Here is a 7689-nt window from a genome sequence, read left to right on the forward strand (position 1 = left end):
ATACGACCACCATGCCCACAACCTCTACCTGTAGGAGGCATCTTTTCTAACCAAGATGAAAAGAAGCTATAAGATAAAATCTAGAGCAACTAATGCAAAGTAAATAACTAGCAGGGATAACCACATGGCTAACCCAAGCTATAGTGCTGCTATGCACAATGGGCTCAACATGAAACTAGAGTACCTAGTGTATGAACATGGCTCTGATACTAGATGTAATGCCTACCAAAATACCATAGATAAATTAACCAACTAACTAACAAAGAGAGATAATTTAAAAGAAAAAACATTAAACCAATGCTACACATAAAACTCAATAATCATTTACATATTCTTAAACATCCACTAACCATGCACATAATCTGCTTAAATCTTGATCATAAAAATATGATATGCAAGCGGAAATATATAACATCTCATCATCAAAGTTTCCCTAGAGTATCTTAATGCCATAACTTAGCATAACTCTAAGCACATGAGCATAACTAGCATCATGGAATACCACCATATTCTAATATCTTAAATAACTCTAACTTTTGCTCCTAACATATACTCATTTCTATAACATAAGAATCATCCATTAAAATAAGCTATCATGAACACATTCCATCATAATTCATTTACCACTTATTTCCCTTAGATTATTTTTTAGAGCACCCATTCCAAATGTTCCTAATCTCCTCATTTACATCGTTTACTATGACATCATTATTAATCCATTACTAACAATTCCTACCACATATCAAATCTATTTCCATCAATAAGAATAACCTTACATTCCTAATAACAAACGCATATACCATAACCAAAAGATGAGAACATTAAGAGAATGCCTTCCATTATATAGTATATACCATAATCACTATCATTAAACGTAATCATTTAATTACATGACATATCCTACAAGAGTATCTAATCATCTTCTTTCAAGATTACAATATCATTTACATCAAGATACGTAGTGTCCAATCTAGAAATATAGCTATCTCATGAATCCTACTAATATAAATGCCACATGAATCATATTACAACCATGGCTAACATTCTAAGTATGTCTACAGCAATTTGCTCCAAGAATCCAGCCATAAGCTAAAAAGATAAAGAATCCACATCCACACACAGGAGCATCCAACAAAGAACATCCCAATGGAAGAAGACATTAAACCACCTGACCATGTGGAACCATGAGGAATGACCCCCATGCTACGAAGAATGATACAAGGTCCCACACACACTGTAGACCAAGGATGACACCTAATAACCAAAGGATGCAACACAACAATATCCATAATTGAAAATAAACCACATGAACAATAATACAATTCAAATCATGAGGCTAAATCAAAAGCATAGAACTCCCAGAGGTAGATCAACAACATGGCATAAGGAACAAGGACACGTGTAGGGAAGAGTGTCATCGCATGCTACCCTCACAAGGATGGGAGATCCACACCCCTAATAGGCATGAAGAACAATCTCTACCTATGCGAGAATCAAGGGAGTTCATTTTGCCATCTTTATGGCCTTCCCAAGCTCATCTCGAGTCTCTACTCTAGGGCTATGAGATGGGGCACTGAAACCAATTTATTATCTTGTTTAGATGAATCCTAAATATCCAAACCATCTAGTTAATTATTAAGGTTATCACTTGATTAAAATAGAACACTTTCAGTGATATCTTGGTAGTCTAGATCCAAAAGTATCCTTACAAGGAACCTCTTGGTAGCCTATTCTCATATAACCCCACCCAACTCATGAAAGCCCACTCACCCTAACCATGTTCCATGAACTTACGGTAAACAACAATACAATATCAACAACAAGGAGGCTCATTAAAATACATTACAACATCCACATAAAAATATCCAAATATGAATCAATAGCCAAAATGCCATAAAGCCAAATCACATAATACAAACAAGAAAAAGGCATGATCCCTCTTGCTCATCCACACAAAATACATCATACACAACAAGGCAAAACCATCTTGTTGGAACCATGAAATACATAAAAATCTATAGCAAGGAAAAAACCATCTTGTTCAAACATAAAAAACCAAAAACCCACCTCTGATCATAAAATGAATATGAAACAACATAAGAAATCATAAAAATAGCCTTTGGAGTAAAACATACATTCAAACAAATTGACTTAGAAGGCCAAAATTAACCCAAAAATAAAAAGACAGTAGGCTGACACATATATAAAATTTAATAGCACATCTGCTCAAATAGAAATTGCATATAGGTAATTCTATAGTGCATTCACATAATAGAACAATGTATACACTCCGCAGTGCAACACATTCACATAATAGAATGGCGCATACACTACACAGTGTAGCACATTCACATAATAGATTGACACATACACTCCATAGTGCAATACATTCACATAAAAAAATGACACATAGACTCCACAATGCAACACATTCACATAATAGAATGATGCATACACTCCATAGTGCATCTCATTCACATAGCATAAAGATGCATACACTCAACAATGCAGTGCATTCCCATAGCATAATGGCACATACACTCCACAGTACAACACATTCACATAATAGAACATCGCATATGTTTTCCAGATTAGCGCATTTACATAGGTACTCAAAAAATGGAAAAAATATATAATCATATCCAAACATATATCAATTGAGATCATGAAAAAAACATCAAGGCATACCAAAAGGACACAATACAGAGTATAATTCAATGAAATTCACAATAAATAAAAGATCAACCAAGGCATAATAACAATACTATTCCCAAAATGACAGAACACAGAGGTTACAACTATACTCAAATCAAGCAACAAGGCTACTTAGCCAACTAAAGGAATAATCTAACATGACATACATGTGTACGCAATACACTCAAGAACAATACAGACTTCCCAAGTAGACATAAACCTTTACATAGGGGTCCATGACAATACATAGGAAGCTAAAGAAAGAGCCCTTCATGACGATCTCAAAAGTTGGGCCCAGATTTCCTTTCAGCAAATAAACCATAGGATAAAAATTTTCCCAAATTATTTATATAGTCTAATCTATATATATATATATATATATATATATATATATATATATATATATATATATATATATATATATATATATATATATAATCTTAGAAAAAATCCCAATTCTTCCCGCAAATAATCTTTTCACATGCAATCTTTTCGAAAACAAATACAAAGAAGGATAAAACCTCCAACTTGTAATATAGAAGAAATGGACTATAAAATTTGATGAAGTGAAATCCAAATCCAAGCTCCAATGCAAACAAAAAATCAATTGAATCTTCAAACAATGCAAAATTTCTCCCACAAGCCAACTCTCGAATATGCTCAGAAAACCAAATTTATAAAAATTAATGCAAAGGCTATGCAAACTCTTATCCAATAAAAAATAATGTAAAAAATAATATTTCCTACTAACCATACCCAAATTCGAGGTAGAATAATATAAAATGATATTAATTAAATCTTCCAAATCTCACAACCAATCATAAAATAGGGTAGCTAGAATAAATAGTAAATAAATAACAGAAAGGGGTAAAAGAGATTAAATAATAAGAATGACCCAATAATAAATGGCCCAATAATAAAATAAACCGTGAGCATAATAAATATAAATACCCAATTGAATATAAAGCCACCAAACCAATAATATAAAATCAAGAATAATTAGACAATAAATAAATAAATAATAATAAATTCAATAAATCAAAAGCTCAATAAATATTAATCAAAATAATATTAATAAATATTAATCCTCAACAATTAAACACATAATAATAATTAAATATCAAAATTATACTTTAATTTAATTTTAATAAATTAATAAACTATATGAATCAATTATAAATTGAGTAATTAAACAATCACAACTTCACCAGGAAACTCGACATCTAGGGTTGAAAAACATACCACATGACACTAGGTTGACATCACACACCAAGACACTAATTGACAAGCGTATCAACTTACTCCTAGAGTGTGTAGAAGGAATTCATGTCACCTCTGATCAACTTGCCATTGGGATAAAGACACCCTCAGGTTTGTGAAAGCAGGTGGAGTCGATGTTGAGTACCTGCAACCCTGCAACCACCAAGAACCACAAGATACCATATATAATTGCATATATAATAAATAATCAGACAAGTAAAGAGAATCACAACATCATATCATGCTTGTAATGAGTGGTATGACATTTTCTTTATCACTAATACAGTAGTAATGCAATCACAACAGTCATATCATCATCTCAACCAACATGATCATGAAGTGGGGTTATCACTAACAAGATGCCATCATATCCTCATAAATAATATAATGCATACATGAATAACGAGTGCATATAGATCATCAAATGTAAGTCCATGCGTCATTATAATCTAGTATTATATCATCATCCACATATATCATAATGTATCAAATATCAATATAAATTTGCTAGCGTCATCCATAAGCATCTTGAATATAAATCAATCAATGACTATCAATCAACTATCACAAAAGAGTCTAAACAAGTCTATCGATTCACAAAAGAAAAGATGAATCAGGGAGAGATACTACAGTTCCTCTTTGATCCACTATTGCTAATGTAATCTATCAATTTCTTCTAAAAAAATTATTTATCAATTTGGTACACCTTCCAATTTGATTTATGTTAATGGTACCTCATTTAAGAACAAATATGTGTAGAAATTCCTTGAGAAATATCATATTCAACATCAGTTTTCTACACCATATTATCCTTAATCAAATGGTCAAGATGAGGCTTCTAATAGGATCATTGAACAAATTCTTGGTAAGACTATAAATAAGCATGGTAAGAATTGGCATACTCAATTGACCTATGCTCTTTGGGCCTATCGACAAAGTGTTCATATAGCTACTGGGACTGCTCCTTACAATCTTATTGTTGGATATTGGCTGATATGTTGTCATTGATATCAACATATGTGAAGTCACTATGTGTTTATGTATTACAGTTCGATTGGTTGAGTTGGTTGAGCCAGCTTATTGTAGATGAGTTGATGTGGTTTATTGGATTTTGAGATGAGGATGAAGCCTCTTCTTTTTTGTAAGGTTGTGGGTGCCTTTTCAAAACCCAGATGTCCAACAAAGCTTCACTGTGCCTTCTTTTGGTCGATGGATTTTGGCATGTGGCCAGCAGATTGGGTCTCTCTACAAATGATCTCTCTCCTTTCAGCCCCTAGGGAGGTGGGTCACTATCCTATTGAGGTGGATGGGTGTTTTGTTGTTAAAGGTATGATCAGATTCTATGGGATTGCTGGCTGGTTCTTGGTGGTTTTGGGAGCCATTTTAAAACCCAAATCAAAGGTTAGGGGAGCCTCTCAAAACTCCGTCTCTTTTGTCTAGCTCGATGCTGACAGTTTTGAAGGGCCTAGCTTAGATCATGATAGTTTTTGGTTAAGGGTTAGGCTAGCCTTTTGCTGCCTATTTTTTCTATATTTGGGTAGGGGAACCTGAAAAATCCCTGATATATGAATATGGGAGTCTATTGACTTCATCTAAAGGCCCAGTCTATGTTGCTAGGAGGTTTTGTAATGATTTTCTTTTAGTTTGGCTAGCGTATTTTTGCTTGTGGTTGTGCTAGCTCTTGGCTGGCACTAATCAGATTTGTTAATGTGGTCTATTGTTTTAATCTGCCTATCTTCTACGGCAGAAGTTTCATTTTCTAGATTCTGGTAAAATGTGAGGGTTTTGTGTCCCTTCAAAACTTTTTTTTCCTTTAATAAAAAACTTACCACAATATCTCAGCCAATAGTAAACTAGGGTAGGTAGAATAAATAATATATCAATTAACCCAAAAGGGTAAATAGAAAAATAATATAATGAACCAATAAATAATTTAAACCATGGGCACAATTAAATATAAAAGACTATCAATAAAATAACCAAGGGTGTATAAACAAATACCCAAATTAATATTAAAATATCAACTATATAAATGGATAATAATTCTAAAAGACTCAATTAATAAATTAGTATCCAATAACCATTAAATCAACACTATAAAATACAAATTCCAATATTAATCTCTCATTAATATTAAATACTAATGTCAACTATTTATTTAATTTATTATTAAAAACTATGTAAATTGATTAATTTAATTTAATATTATTAAACTATATAAATTAATTAATTAATTAATAATCAAATCGATAAAAAATCATAACACTTCAAAGCAATCCAATATAGGATAACTGAAGAGACCACCTGATGCTAAACAACATCTCACACCAAGACACTAAACTTACAAGGGTAATCAACTTAAACCTAGAGTATAGAATGGGTTTTCATGTCATCTCCGATAAACTTGCCATTGGGATGAAGACACTGTTAGACAAATCAAATAATCGGAAGACAACTGAGAGTGGGGGTGAATCAGTTGTCACAGATTATCCAAACTATTAGCAATTTAAAGCTTTACTGGAACCCAAAACATTAATACCGGAATAGCAGTTAAACCAATCAAGCATAAACAATAATCACGGAATAAAAGCCATCCACATGACACCAAGATTTATACGTGGAAAACCTAGTAAAGAGAAAAACCATGGTGGGAAGCCTAGCCACACTTAGATGATACTTCTGTAGTAAGTATGCAAATTACAATTGAGGGGCCTCCACTTGCAGGAAGACCAACAGCCTAGAGCGCACTGCTCATCACAAAAGGAGCCTCACTGACTACATAGAAATCCAAACTACAATCCGAGGAAGTGTTGAACTGCAAAAGACAGCATCTCCTATGCCTAAGTACAGTTCCAGTTAAGCTCAACACTGGAGGACTGAATCCTCTTACATAAACCCAATTCAATCTCCAATGATTGACCAAATCCTTTTCCTTAATGACATTACATTATTTGCACATTACATTCCTTGACCATGACCTCTAACATAACCATGATGATCTACAATGAGATATTACATCTATATATACAAACCCTCAACCATAAACTAATTATATAATTACAAACCATGTTAGCCTTAGACCAAACAAATAATATCCAACACATAAGACATCTCCAAAATACATCGAGAGGTCCAATCCACACGTTACATTAAACCCAATCCATAACCTAGATCAACCGGGACCCAATATAGGTCCACACACTATAGTAATGATCTCCATCCGCCAAGTCTCGAACATGATCACCAACAACATCTTGAAACTCCACCAGAAGATGAACAAACACCACTTATGCAATTCATCAAAGATCTTCATCAAAAGCTCTGCTGATAAAACCCTTGTCGAAACTAGAAACTAAGCTTCTAAGCAAAGAGGATAGCATCCGATCACCAGACGAAAACGAACTGATCAAATATGAGAATGCGTACCATGAAGAGGCCAACTCCAGCACCAAACTATACTGGATCCTACTAGATCATGTTGGATCCAGAACAACTAGAATCCACTCAACCTACCGAGACTGGAAGGGTGTCGGTAAAGCATCCAAATAGCTAGTGTGGGCATCAATGATAAAACATCATTGCAACACATAACCAATTCCACCAAATTGCCAACAATCTCCCCCTTTGGCATTGATGGAAACACTAGATGTGGAAAACATCTAAGTACCAAAAACTATCAAACAAGTCTTCCCTAATAGAAGACAACCAACAATCTCCTATATACAGCTCTGAATG

This window comes from Cryptomeria japonica, chromosome 10, assembly GCF_030272615.1.
Source record: "Cryptomeria japonica chromosome 10, Sugi_1.0, whole genome shotgun sequence".
NCBI lineage: Eukaryota > Viridiplantae > Streptophyta > Pinopsida > Cupressales > Cupressaceae > Cryptomeria > Cryptomeria japonica.